General features: G+C 43.4%; 1 protein-coding gene across 2 annotated transcripts in view; it reads left to right on the forward strand.

The window, feature by feature from the left end:
* Positions 1-12,281, forward strand: part of Tiam1 (T cell lymphoma invasion and metastasis 1) — a 421,384-nt gene that overhangs the window by 246,623 nt on the left and 162,480 nt on the right. For both annotated transcript variants that reach the window (XM_023705557.1, XM_004645347.2), the window contains one exon: positions 11,015-11,155. The gene's annotated coding sequence lies outside the window, so the exon portion shown is untranslated. The remainder of the gene's footprint in view (positions 1-11,014; positions 11,156-12,281) is intronic.

A 12,281-nucleotide genomic window follows, 5' to 3' on the forward strand; every position in this document is an offset into this window, starting at 1 on the left:
CTTGCCAGGCAGGTACTTACACTGCTGAGCTATATCACTGGCCTATAAGAATCTGAAGCTGCAAGTAACCTAGATCCCTTACATACTTAGTTCATAGTAGAGTTTTTGCAGCTTCAGATTCTTAGAGGAGCAAGAACCCTACTGTGAGCTGAGCATGCGAGAGGTCTAGGCTGTGAGCTCCTTTAAACCATCCTGAATCCACCTACCCATTCCCACTCCCATCCCTGCTCCATGTCCCTGGAGAAACTGTCTTTCCTGAAGCCAATCGGAGGTGCCAAACCAATCTGACTGCCTTGGGTTAGTGGAACAGGGATGAGGTGGATGACACTTTGGAAGGTCAGTAACAGCAGCTTGTATGTTCATTAGTTCAGTTTGCAAGGGGTTGACTGTGCAGAAGAGGGGATAGTGTGGGGAGTAAAGCAAGGAGACCTGGGTTAACCTAGGGGTAGAAGGGATGGGATAGCTATGGAAGATTCTTCAGGGACTGTGGGGGAAAGAGGAAAGGAGGAAATGCAGACTCATGAAGCTGGGACTAAATACCAAGAAATTGAGTTTTCATGTATATTGTCTTACTTCATCCCTAGTAGAAATGTGTAGGCAGATTTCCTGTTTTTCCGGTGGAGAGTAAGGTACATAGGGTTGCCCAGTATCTGCCTGAAGGCCACAGGTTTGATTACATGTCATATTACAGCCAGGTCTGTTGCAAAGTCTATTTTGTGTTTACGAATCATGTTACCTTCTGGGCAGAATCATAAGGGTGGAAGGTTTTTTTTTTTTTTTAATGTATTTGGTATAGGCTCTCACTATGCAGCTCTGACTCTTAGTGATCCTCCTATTTTCAGCCTTCCCAGCACTGGGATAGGTGTGCTTCACCACGCCAGCCTTGGTTGCTGACTCAGTGTACCCTGGGGGTTGTGACTGGTGTGGCCTGCAGGACCAGGGATCAAACCCTGGTCCTTGAGCTTGCCAAAGCAGGTGCTTAGTCTGCTGAGCTATCTCACTGGCCTTAGGCTAGAAGGTTTTTGACCCTGAATGGAAGTCAGAACTATCAATGGATAGCCACATGGAGTTGTCCAGCAGGAGTTTGGAAAGAAGAATTTGTATTGAAGACAGAGATTTAGGTAGATGCGAGTCTGGGAGAAACTAGAAAAGAGAGAAAGAAAAACTTTTATATTGTGGGCAGAACCTGAGGAAAAGCACAGAAGGTAAGAGAAGGGAGTTCTTTTTGGAAGGGGTGCAAATCAGTAGGCTCAGATGCCAGGGGGAGGCTGTGGCTGTGTGAACCTAAGGAGAACATGTCCATCTGGATTGGAAGCTAGCCAGAGACAGAATTCTTGCTGGAAGATAAAATGCCCCACTCCTCACAATTTATGAAGATCACAGTTTTAATGAAGATTATTTCCTTGAAAGTGCCTATTTTTTTTTAAAAAAAGTTTTTTTTTTTCATTGCTTGTTATTGTTAACTTTCCTTTTTCCAGACTATATACTGGAAATCTCTTAACTACTTTTCGCGATTGTGTCTGAGATTAGTCACACTATAAAATGTAGTCACGGTTGGAACCTTATTGTCTACTTGCCGCATCTTGCCAATCATGTGTTGTGCGGTGGGTGAGGATGAGTCCTTTGTCTGTTTTCTTTTTCTGCATGTGGCCTTGTTTTGTTAACTACTGCAGAAGGGATATTTATTACGGTCTGCACTGCAAAAACACATTTTAATGGTCCCTAGCGAGGGCTGGGGCTCTCCGCAGAAGATGTCCGAGCAGCCTGAGGTTTTCAGCACACAGCTCCTTAAAGGCACCGTTGCTCAAGTTTCAGGAAGATGTGATCCCCCAAGCTCCTTCCTCAGAAGGGCGGAGAGCAGGCTGAGCGGATGAGGAACTGAGACTTATTTGTAAAGAGCAAACAAAGCCACAAACAGATATTAGCAACAGATTTTGGGATAGTTTTCAGCATCATGTCACCCTCTTCCCCCGTTTTTTTTCCTCCTGCTCAACCTGAGTTTCTCAGTCTTCTCCTTTTTTTCTTAGGCATTGAATCAGTCCCCTCTTGCCTAGAATGGTGGTTTTCCTTGTTGAATTCCTGGGCAAGATAATTTAAATAGAGTGTATGCCAAGGAAATTCAGAATTTATGTTTTTATTCCCTTTTAAAGTTCTATGGACTTCGACTTGGTTCAGATAAATTATGTTCTTGAACATACATAGAAAGCTGCAATGTACATCATTCACTGGATACACATTTAATAAATTCATATATGTGATTTATTAATTAAATGAAGAAGCAGCGGCACACACTGATACTTCCTAGGGTGGGCATGAGGAGGAGTGTTTTATTGGTGAGTTTGTCCATCAGCCCTGTCCATGTTAGCACCCTGGACAGGAAGAGTACTTGCTAATTCTTATGAGGTAAGCCTGATAGCTGTTTCACTCGGTCGTGTGTGGTCCCATAGATATTACTTGGCAGTGAATGTCAAGTCTTTTGAGCCAGTTGTTCTCGTACAAGAAACAGATTTGCTTTGTAATTTTATGTATTGGTTTTCTGCAGCCGGACTTTGATGTATCACTGTTTCAAACATTCTAGCGACTCCCCAGGAGTTGCCTTTGTAGAGAAGAGGCTGATTATCCTCCACGACTTCAGGGACCCACATTTGTACTCTGTTTAGTGCCGCCCTCCCCCCAAAAAATCAGTTTGCAGTTAGCTCATGTGCTTCTTATTCTCTCCCACTTTGTAGTTTGGCTAGGAGGAATGTTAGTCAGCATTCAATCAGGAAGATCCTGCACAAGATTTGTAAAGTGAGACTTAATTGCCCTTCATTTTGTTTTTCTTTTTTAGGTTCTACTTGGTGGGATGTTTGCCTTTACCAAATCACTTATTTGCTGGGAAGGAAATTCCAGTAGAGAAAAAAAATCTTATGATACTTACCATTATGATGCTTACGGGTTTTGATGTGGGCCAGTCAGAGAAAGACAGGTTTCTTTTCAGGTATAGAAAGCATAGAAACTTGCAGACCATCCTCTTAACGTTAAAGAACAAGGACAGCAAGGAAAGTTCGACTGAGTGGGACTCGCGTCCCATCCTTTCCTTTCTTGCCTTCTGCCTCTGTCCTTCCATGCTCCAGGCTTCCCATTGGCCTTTGCTGCCCTGGCTACCGACATAAGCAGAGACTCGCTCGAGATCTGCCTGGTGGAGATCTGCACGGCCACTGGCTCCTCAGTTTCTTCTCTTGCACAAAAGTGCAGTGATTGTCCTTAACTACTACCCTGGTTTGAAGTGGCACTCGTGTGTACCTGTCTCTGTATTCCAGATGCATCTCACTCGGGTTTGTGCAGCTTGGAACATTACTTGCTGTCGACAATCTTACTTTAATAGGATGATCAAGCCAAGGAGGGAGTTGGGGGGATAGCGGGTGTCCTGCAAGTCCAGAGAGTTCTGGAGGCTGAACTGCAATCTGATTTGTTGTCTAACTTTGCAATTCCAAGCCAGAGACATCACCTTCTTTTTTATATTAAGTCATTGCTGATGTTGAATGCATTTCATTAGGATAGAGGTTGGTTTGGTCTGTAAAAGATGTGATTGAGCTAATGTCTTAGATTTCTGGCCTTTCAGGTGAGAGGGGGTGTTCCGTTCTTGTTTTTATTTTGTTGGTTTTCTGTGTGGCTCTTTGATTGTGCAGTGGAATGGTTGCACTATCTCAAAATTCAGTCCTCAATAAAGAGATTTTTGGGGTCTCTTCTCTAAGCTTTGTGGGAGACATAGTGGTCTCAGTGTTGGGTCCCAGCCACGCTCATATGTTGGACCACGGTGATGATGGTAAGAGGTGTGGTGGTTAGGTCTTGAGCTCTACCCTCTTCAGTGAGATAACAACCTCTTCAAAGAGGCCACGGGAACCTGTGTGCCCCTTGTACCAGGTAAAGACAAGGCCAGGAGCCACCCTCTGCAAGGGACAGGCCTTAACGGACACTGAATCTGTCTACATGCTGATCCTGGACTTCTTAGTTGTCAAATCTGTGAGCAGCACATGGCTGCTGATTGCAAACCACTTGGTGTAAGATATTTTGTTATAGCAGCCTACATGAAGGGGGCTATGTTTTATTCTTCTTTCAAAAAAAGCATTTTTAATTGACTAAATATTGGTTACCACTGAGTTTGGCTTAAAGTACAGCAATAGCACCATTCAAATATTGCTTGCAGTTCTGAGAGAAGAAGAAAAACTTTAAAATTATGAAATGCGGAAAATAATAGGAACCTCTTTTGTTATTTCGAAATGTGTTTTCTTTAAAAATACTCCAACTTTCTAACACTCCAGAATAATAACCATTTCCATGGAGGGATGCATGTAGAAGTTGGGTGCTACAGTGTAACTTCTGAATAAAGTGTATGTGCGCACATGGGTGTGTATGTGCAAAGCTTAAGACAGAGAAAAGGGTGTCAGAGTACTTAGTATTATTAATTTCCTTCAAGGTAACCATAGAACTTGAGCAGTTTTCATTTTAATTTTATTGGTGTGTTCCAACCCTTTTCATTTAAGGCTGCTTGTGAGTTGGATATTAAATATCCAGTAATATTATTGTAAGGCTATTCCTACTCTCACTGCTAATGATGACCCAGAAGCTCTGTGAGACTCCAGAGTGGAAGGTGTTATTGTCACCTGATCTTTCATTTGTCAAATTAGGAGAGCCCTCTGTTGCCCCCTTTTCCCTCCTTCCCTCCTCATGGGGCCCTGGTGACCCCACCTGCCAGGTTCCAGTTCAGGATACTGCCTGGACATGGCTGCTTGCACCAGGGGTCCAGCATCTCTTGCATGCTGCCCAGCTGGGGACAATAGCTGTGTGTGACTGTGTAACTCCCACAGTAACTCCCACCCCCATGTTCCCACTGTGCACAGCAGCCTCAGGTTCCTTTGCGGTGTAGGCTTAGCCCCGGCCCATCCTTTCAGCCTCCCGCTTCGAGGGGAGACTCCTATTTCCATGCTGACTAACCATGAGGCTTGGAAAACCAAAGAGAAACAGAGCCAGAGCCCTGCCTTGAATCTTCTGTGTTGGCTGCATGGAGGAATGCACTGCACCCACCAGCACCCTGCGACACGTCCCAGGAAATGTGGGTTCTCCCTGTGCGTGGCAAAGCCCCATGGGCTCCATGGGAACAGGACAGAGTCCATTGAAAGGGACAGCCTGGGTTTTAGAAAATTAGTTGTTGAGCAAAGTAATTATGATGATGTCTTGAGATGATTATTCTGATATGCATTTTAAGGATTATGCTCTAGTATGTTTCATAGGGGGCCTGGAAGCATATTTCAAAGAATACTGTCCTTTCCTGCCCAGATAATCTAGTTTGGTCACTGGGAATACCCTATACATGAAGTTATAAAGGGGTGAAATGGCCAAGGACAGAGTTCAGCATTAGAAGTGGATTACATTCAGTCCCATTTCCCATTTTCTTTTGGGGTCTGGTGCTCCACTGTCTTCATACAGTAAAGTGGGTGTGCCCTTTTTGATGGGACCCAGATTTGGAGTGGACAGCGTTGAAACCAAGAGCTCAAAGCTGCGCTCTGGCCTCACATGGTCACTACTCTTGGAATATTGGGTGGACTGCTCAAATGTTTTGTGTTTTCACAGCTTTTAAGAATTGGGAATGGTGCTGCCTGGAGTTTTTGAGAAATCATGTGATTCTCATGGTGTGTCCTGAAAAACTTATTAAATCCATTTCAGCAAGCAGAGACCTCCTTAGAGCCATTCATAGCATTAGGTGGTGTGGAAGTGTGGGAGATTCGGTGGCCAGCTGTGGAGCAGAGCCTTTTGGGACTGGTGATTTCCAAATTCTCTCGGATGATTCTAGTGGGAAGCTTCGCAGTAAGTGATATGATTTTGTAGTGTTTTGGCAGTTACCAGTTGGAGATGTCTAAGTGTAGTTGCGAGATGATACAACACCAAGAACTTAGGGGAAACTTAAAAGAATATTTTGGCCTGACGCCATCAACACAGTGCAAGCCAGATAGTAAGCTTTCCATAAGTGGTAGCTCTCCCCAGGTTGCGGAAGAACACATTACTTCCTTTTGCTAGGCACTGACTTTCCTCCTAAGAAATATGGTAATGTCTGTCCCAGCTGAACCTGTTTGTTAAGTGTTGCCAAAGAGTCCCTGCTCTAAAATTAAAGTTATTATTTTAGTAGATGGTTCCCAACTTATACCCTGCTTAAAAATATTGATTCTATGAATATATTCTTCATTGAGTTACCTTGGGATGCATTTGGGTATATTAAGAAGTACTATTGCTCAAAACTAGGGCAGTCTACAAGTATGGTAACTTCTGAGGATCTTATTTGGCTCATAGGAGTGTCTGTTTATACCTGCCTTAAAAAAGCGTTGGGGCCAAAATCACTTCATTCATGCTGCACGAGCAGGAATCTGGAGCCCCTATCAAAGTTCATCCGCCTGTGGTTCAACTGAGAGGGAAGGGACACTTCATATCTGCACAAGTCCAGGTGGCAGTCTGAGCTCTTACGAAACCTAAACAAGTACACACTTGGTGGAACTGACCTTTATACCAGCTGGGGTGCGGTCGTCTGGCAGTGTAACCCAGCTGTGTATGTTTGGAGCTTGCGAGCCTCACCTCAACTCACTCTCCCCTGGTCAAGAGCCAGACATGTGGAAGGGAAAGCAGAGGTCCAGGAGAGTCTTCTGGGGAGGTAACAGCCAGTCTGAGCTCCTTCGCCACATTGTGAGTTTTTGGAGTCAGTTGTGATGACAAGATAAAGTTCCACATGAAATTTGTCATAGAGGCCACGTATTAGTTGTTTTGCAAGGACAGGATGCTCAACACTTGCAATTTAAAAGAACAGGTTTCTTCTTCTTCTTATTATTGTATATTTAGTACAGAGTCTACAGGGTCTCACTAAACAGATCAGACTCATAGTGATCCTCCTGTGTTCAGTCTCCCAAGCGCTGGGATTTCAGGTGTGTGCTACCACTACCAGTCTCAATTGCCCTCTAAGCACGCCCTGGGGGCGGGGCCAGCACTGCATGTGGTGTTGGGGGATTGAACCCTGGTCCATGCGTCTGTCTAAGCAGGTGCTTTCATCCACTGAGCTGTCTGGCTGGCCCAAAGGCTTATTATTGTCTCGCAGTTTCTGAGGATTCAGCCTCAGGTTGGTTGGCTCATCCCAAGGCAGAAGTGGAATGGCTGAGAGCATGGTGGAAGAAAATTGCTCAGCTGATGGTGACTAGGAAGCAGAGAGAGAAAAGAGGAGCTGGGATAAGAATGCCACTTCCTGGTCATACCCACAGTGGCCTACGTCCAACCAGGTGTCCCCTCCTCACAGCATATTCAGCATTGAGCTCCGCACCAGTCTACTGATGAATATTGATCCTCTGTTGATGGAATCACACCCCCAAACATAGGAGACTTCTGGGGGGCATGTTAGATCTAAACCGTAACAGCCCATCAGAGCGTGGCTCATCATGTCTGAGATGGCCACCAGTGGAAATGCCTAATACTGAAAATGTATGTCCTTTGAATTGCTTTGGTCAGTGTGAGTTCTGTGGCTGCCATGTCCCTGTTTGAGTTGGATATTACCGAATGGGCCAGGTGTGTACCTCAAGAGGGTGCACTGTTACCTTTTTGCCCTTTCTCTCCACAGCCTTGACTGTGTTTTCACTTTTGTGTTTCTTTTTCCCTCCCAGTAGTAATTTTCTTTACTTATTTTCCTTTGAGGGAAGGGGTTGAACTCAATGCTTTTACACTAAGCTATGTCTGCAGCCCTTTGAAAACTTTTTAGATTTTTAAAATCTGAGATAGGGTCTCAGTAAGTTGCTAAATTGTCCAGGCTGGGCTCAAGCTTGTGATCCCCTGGCATCAGCATGCACCAGCATGTCTGGCCTTTTATTCTACTTTAAGTTATGTACATGGAAGTCACTATGAGTCTTTTCTTTGATAAAATGATAGTTGAAGAAATAAGTTTGACTGGCACATTTCCTTTCACCTTAATTTTTAAGTGACTTAATGTTTTACAGTATCCCAGACCCATCCAACTGTCTGTATCATGTCTGGTCAATATTGACTTGAATCTTAATATGAATAGTGAGACAAAGCCAAATCCTTTTGGTGTTTGTTATTTATATAATAAATCTTCAGAATTTTGACCAAAGACCTGCTTCTATTCCTTCAGGTTCAGGGAAAGAGGGGAATTCTTGATTCCCATTAATTTACTGATTAGGGAACATCTTTGACACTGAGAAAAAGATAAAAGAAGAATTAATGTACAACCACCCTTTGGGTAGGTGTTGCTAAGGCAGATTGCATTGTGTCCTCATTTTCCCTTCAGTGGTATTCAGAATGGGTCATTCTGTAGCCCAAAGTCTCCTAATTTTCTAAGTAATAGAGCATGGTAACTAAATGTGGGTATTTTGAGGGCAAATACAATGCTTTTTTAAGTACATACTTTGCTTCCTGGAACTTCCAAGGTTTTAAAAATGCCAAGTTCTCTTTTTGAGTGTTTTCAAACATGAAAGGGAACATCCTAATCTAGCAGACTTTTTAGGAAAAGCCACAGAGTAAATGCCACAGACACAATGTTTCTGACACATGCCATAGTTTCATCTTCAATCATATTACAGGCTGAAGCAGTGGGACTTTCAGCCCTGTGTAGATTTGCAGATTTTTGGAACTTTGGTTTGGTAATAACTTCTCCCAACATTTGACACCTGGCATGGAAAGTGACTCTGAGTTGAGGTGAATCAGAGAGCGAAATGCTTGGTCCATTCAGCATTTACTGCCTGGGGTCATCAGAATGAATGTAAGCAGACTGGTGCTTCGAGCTCTGTCAGTATGGGTCACGTGTGTGAGCGCTTAGCAAATTGAGTGCACCCCATCTTCCAGTAGAGCTAATCAATCCCTGTGTTGTTTGTAGAAACTTTAAAGTGACTGATTTCAGTCAAATCACACACACACACACACACACACACACACACACACACACACGCGTGCACACACACTTTCCCCTCAGTCCCCATGAATTAGTGTCATGTTAAGTGATAACAGTAGCGCATTCCACAGAGCACACTCTGCTTTACAGATGCTAAATTACAGTGGAAATAATAGTTAATACTTAATAAAGCTCATTTTGGACTATGTATGCAGCAAATTATGTAACAAAGATGATCTCATTTAGTGTGCATAATTCAATGGCTTAGGAATTATTATTATTCTATTCAAGGAGGGTAAACTAGCATTCAGAATTTGCTCTGAATTATTCTGCAAGGAAAGATTTGTCTTCCAAAACCTAGATTGACTCAGTGTGTGAAGTGTGACTCCAAACTCAGAAATTCCACCCTGCAGCTCGGTGCAGCTGTGCCTTTTGGTAGCACTGAAGTCTTTGCAACTCTTACAGAAAACCCAGAGAACTCATGGGTTGGAGTCTCGTGGGCGTCGTGCATGACCATGGTGGTGTTAACCTGCCACAAGCAAAATTAGTGCTTGTTGGTACCTTGTGATCATAGCTGTTGAATGCAAATGGATAAATGTGGAGTTCTTCACTATTCCCCCTTCTCTTAGGGATCAGTTTTATGGCCTGGGTCATAAGTAAAATTTTCTTTTTATCAAAATTAGAGAACAATGAGAAACACATCGGATCAATATTGTTTTATAAATAATACCCTGTAACTTTGATCTTGTTGCTCATGGAGTTCTTTTGTTCAAGGACTAGAAGAATATAGATAGAATAAAATTTTAAACTGATAGATAGGGTATTCATTCATTTATTCATTCAAAAATAAAAAGTGCACTATCAGCCTCCACAGTGCAGGTGGAAGGACAGCCGCCCACAGGCCTCTTTGCCAGCAAGAATCCAGCCTTGCAAATTATTGGCAGCTGGCACCGTAATGAGTCCATTTCAATATCAATGGGTTGTTGCTTATTAATTTCTGCCAGCTCCTAAGCAATTCAGAAACTGCTTTGAAAATTTGGAAATTTGCAGGGAGCCGTTGAAGGAGGAGGCCTAGGCCAATGGAACATTCAGGCCCGAGACAGGAGTGAGTGGGGAAAGGGCACATCTTGTGGGGTAATGACGGGGTGTTGCTAGGGCTCAGGCACCTTCCTCTGTAAGCGTGAGTCACACTGACTTGGTGGTGACATTGCACATATCCAGAGACAAGCAAACACTGAAAGCTCGCTTACTGTTCTGGGGGGTAGTATCTATTTATTCACTGTCTTGTGGCTACTTTCCCAAAGCAGGCGGTTCTGTCCATGTTCCTGCCCCAAGGATTTGGCATTGCACGTTTCCACCTGGCAGAAACCACTGACAGAGGGTGGCAGCAGGGAGCAGCCCACAAGGGTGTGTCCAGTCCAGGTGAAAAGGAGGTAGAAGCTTCCAAAACAAAGCCCTCAAGCCTTTTTGCGTTTAGTATTTGCAGTCTCACCTGCAAAAATGTCTATAGATTTAAGTCAGTCTGCTTTTTTTTAAAAAAAAAATAGCTATCTTCTAGTCTTTTTCCCTTCTTTTCTTTTTTCTCCTCCTTCTTCTCCCTTCTTCCTTCTTCTTTCTTCTTCTTTTTTTGGCAGTACCAGGGATTGAACTCAGGACCTTGCACTTGCCAGGCAGCTGCTTAATTTACTGAGCTATCTCCCTAGCCTTAGTCTTTTCTTTAACTTTCATGATAAATGCATCTCTTGTTTGAGAATAACAGAGACTTCCTTGTTTCCTTTTTCTCTTTGTTGACAACCTTTGAAGATTTGGAGAGGACACTGGAAACACTCAGGGCAACTGCAGTAGATGAACATGACATAGTGGCTTAGTTACAAGGCCTCTTGGGCAAATGCACTGGTATTTCTTGTCTGACCACGCCTGCCAATTTACACCTGTCGCTACATAATTGCATTCTTAGATTTGGGGGCAAAATAGTTCATGCAGAGTTGGTGTCTGAGAATTGATAAAACTGGGCCTCAGGGCCGATTCTCGTGTCTCTGCTTCTGGCTGACCATTTTCAGTGTGTTCTTCTGTCCCCTCTGCTTCTCCCTGCTGCAGGTTTCGGGCACCTTCTGCCAGACTCAGGTGAGGCCATGATGGCCACCCCACCGGGCAGGTGCTGACGTCATTTCCAGCTTCAGCACCTAAATGCCACACGGCTCTTGGCACTTGGGCTGGGAACCACTGTTGCCTTTTAAGGTAGGTGTACGCTTGTGAATTTGAGCCTTTGTGACAACAGGAATTAGAGGTGCTCCTTCCAAGTTGGGAGACAGATGTATTTTACTATGCTTAAAATTGCTGTATTGTATGTAGTTTGTGGGAAAAAGAATCTGGAATCACTTCTTTGGATTAGGGTTACACCCATGTAACAATTCAAAAGCATTAATGTTAAAACAAAACAAAGCAAAAAGGCCAGGCAGGTACCTATGAAATATTTTCTCCCTCTGTGAATTGCCCTAAGGATCTTTTATCCCTAAGCTTCCACTATCTTTATACTGGATTATTTTTGAAAAAGGTAAACCAAGCTTCAAAATCCAGGCTCAAAACCATGATATATTTTGTTTTTGCTTTGAATAATCTTAAAAAAACCCCAAAACACAAAAACTTAATCAAAATAATAATCTTTTCAAAACTGGAAGATTATCTTTTATTTGTTGCAAAACTTTCTTGTGTAGTCTTTTGGGTCAGGGGGAGTTGTGTGTGACTTGGCCAAAGTGTTTGCCCGGGTTGTAACAATTCAGGGAAAACTTTCAGCACTTGCCCTCGGTTTAATCTTAGCTCCTTTTTCCCCCCTCTTGTCTTCAAGCGCGGCATCCTGGAGGGAAAAAACAGGCTTGAAACCAAGACCTCCCACTAGAATCTAATTTTAAATTTGCAATCTGTTGTCTTGTGATTTTCGCTTCAAATTTAACTTTGAAATAAATACATTTCGTCCTTCCCCCTGCAGTTTCAGAGGTCTGTTTTTAAGTCATAGAAAGGTGATCATTACATTTATTTTAATAAGTTTTTAAATACCGCAGGGGAGTGAAAAATGATATTATTAATAAGTATAACTTGTACACATCGTTAGACGTCTTAGGGCTGGGTTCCACACTAACTTTCCCATGACAGCTAACTTTTGACTGGACTGATACGAATGGGATCGTCGTGGACTCTGTGGCAGGATCTAATGACTTGTATTTTGAAAGTGTCCTCAAGGTCAAAGGTGACCTCCGTGGTGAGAAGGCTCCCTCAGGACTAAAACTGAGGCAGTACCCACCTTTAGGGCAGTGATGAGGCATGGTTCCTGCCCCAGGAACATTACGGTCAAGTGGGAAGGGGTGCA

The sequence above is a fragment of the Octodon degus genome, unplaced genomic scaffold, assembly GCF_000260255.1.
Source record: "Octodon degus isolate 3935 unplaced genomic scaffold, OctDeg1.0 scaffold00225, whole genome shotgun sequence".
NCBI classification, from domain to species: Eukaryota; Metazoa; Chordata; class Mammalia; order Rodentia; family Octodontidae; genus Octodon; species Octodon degus.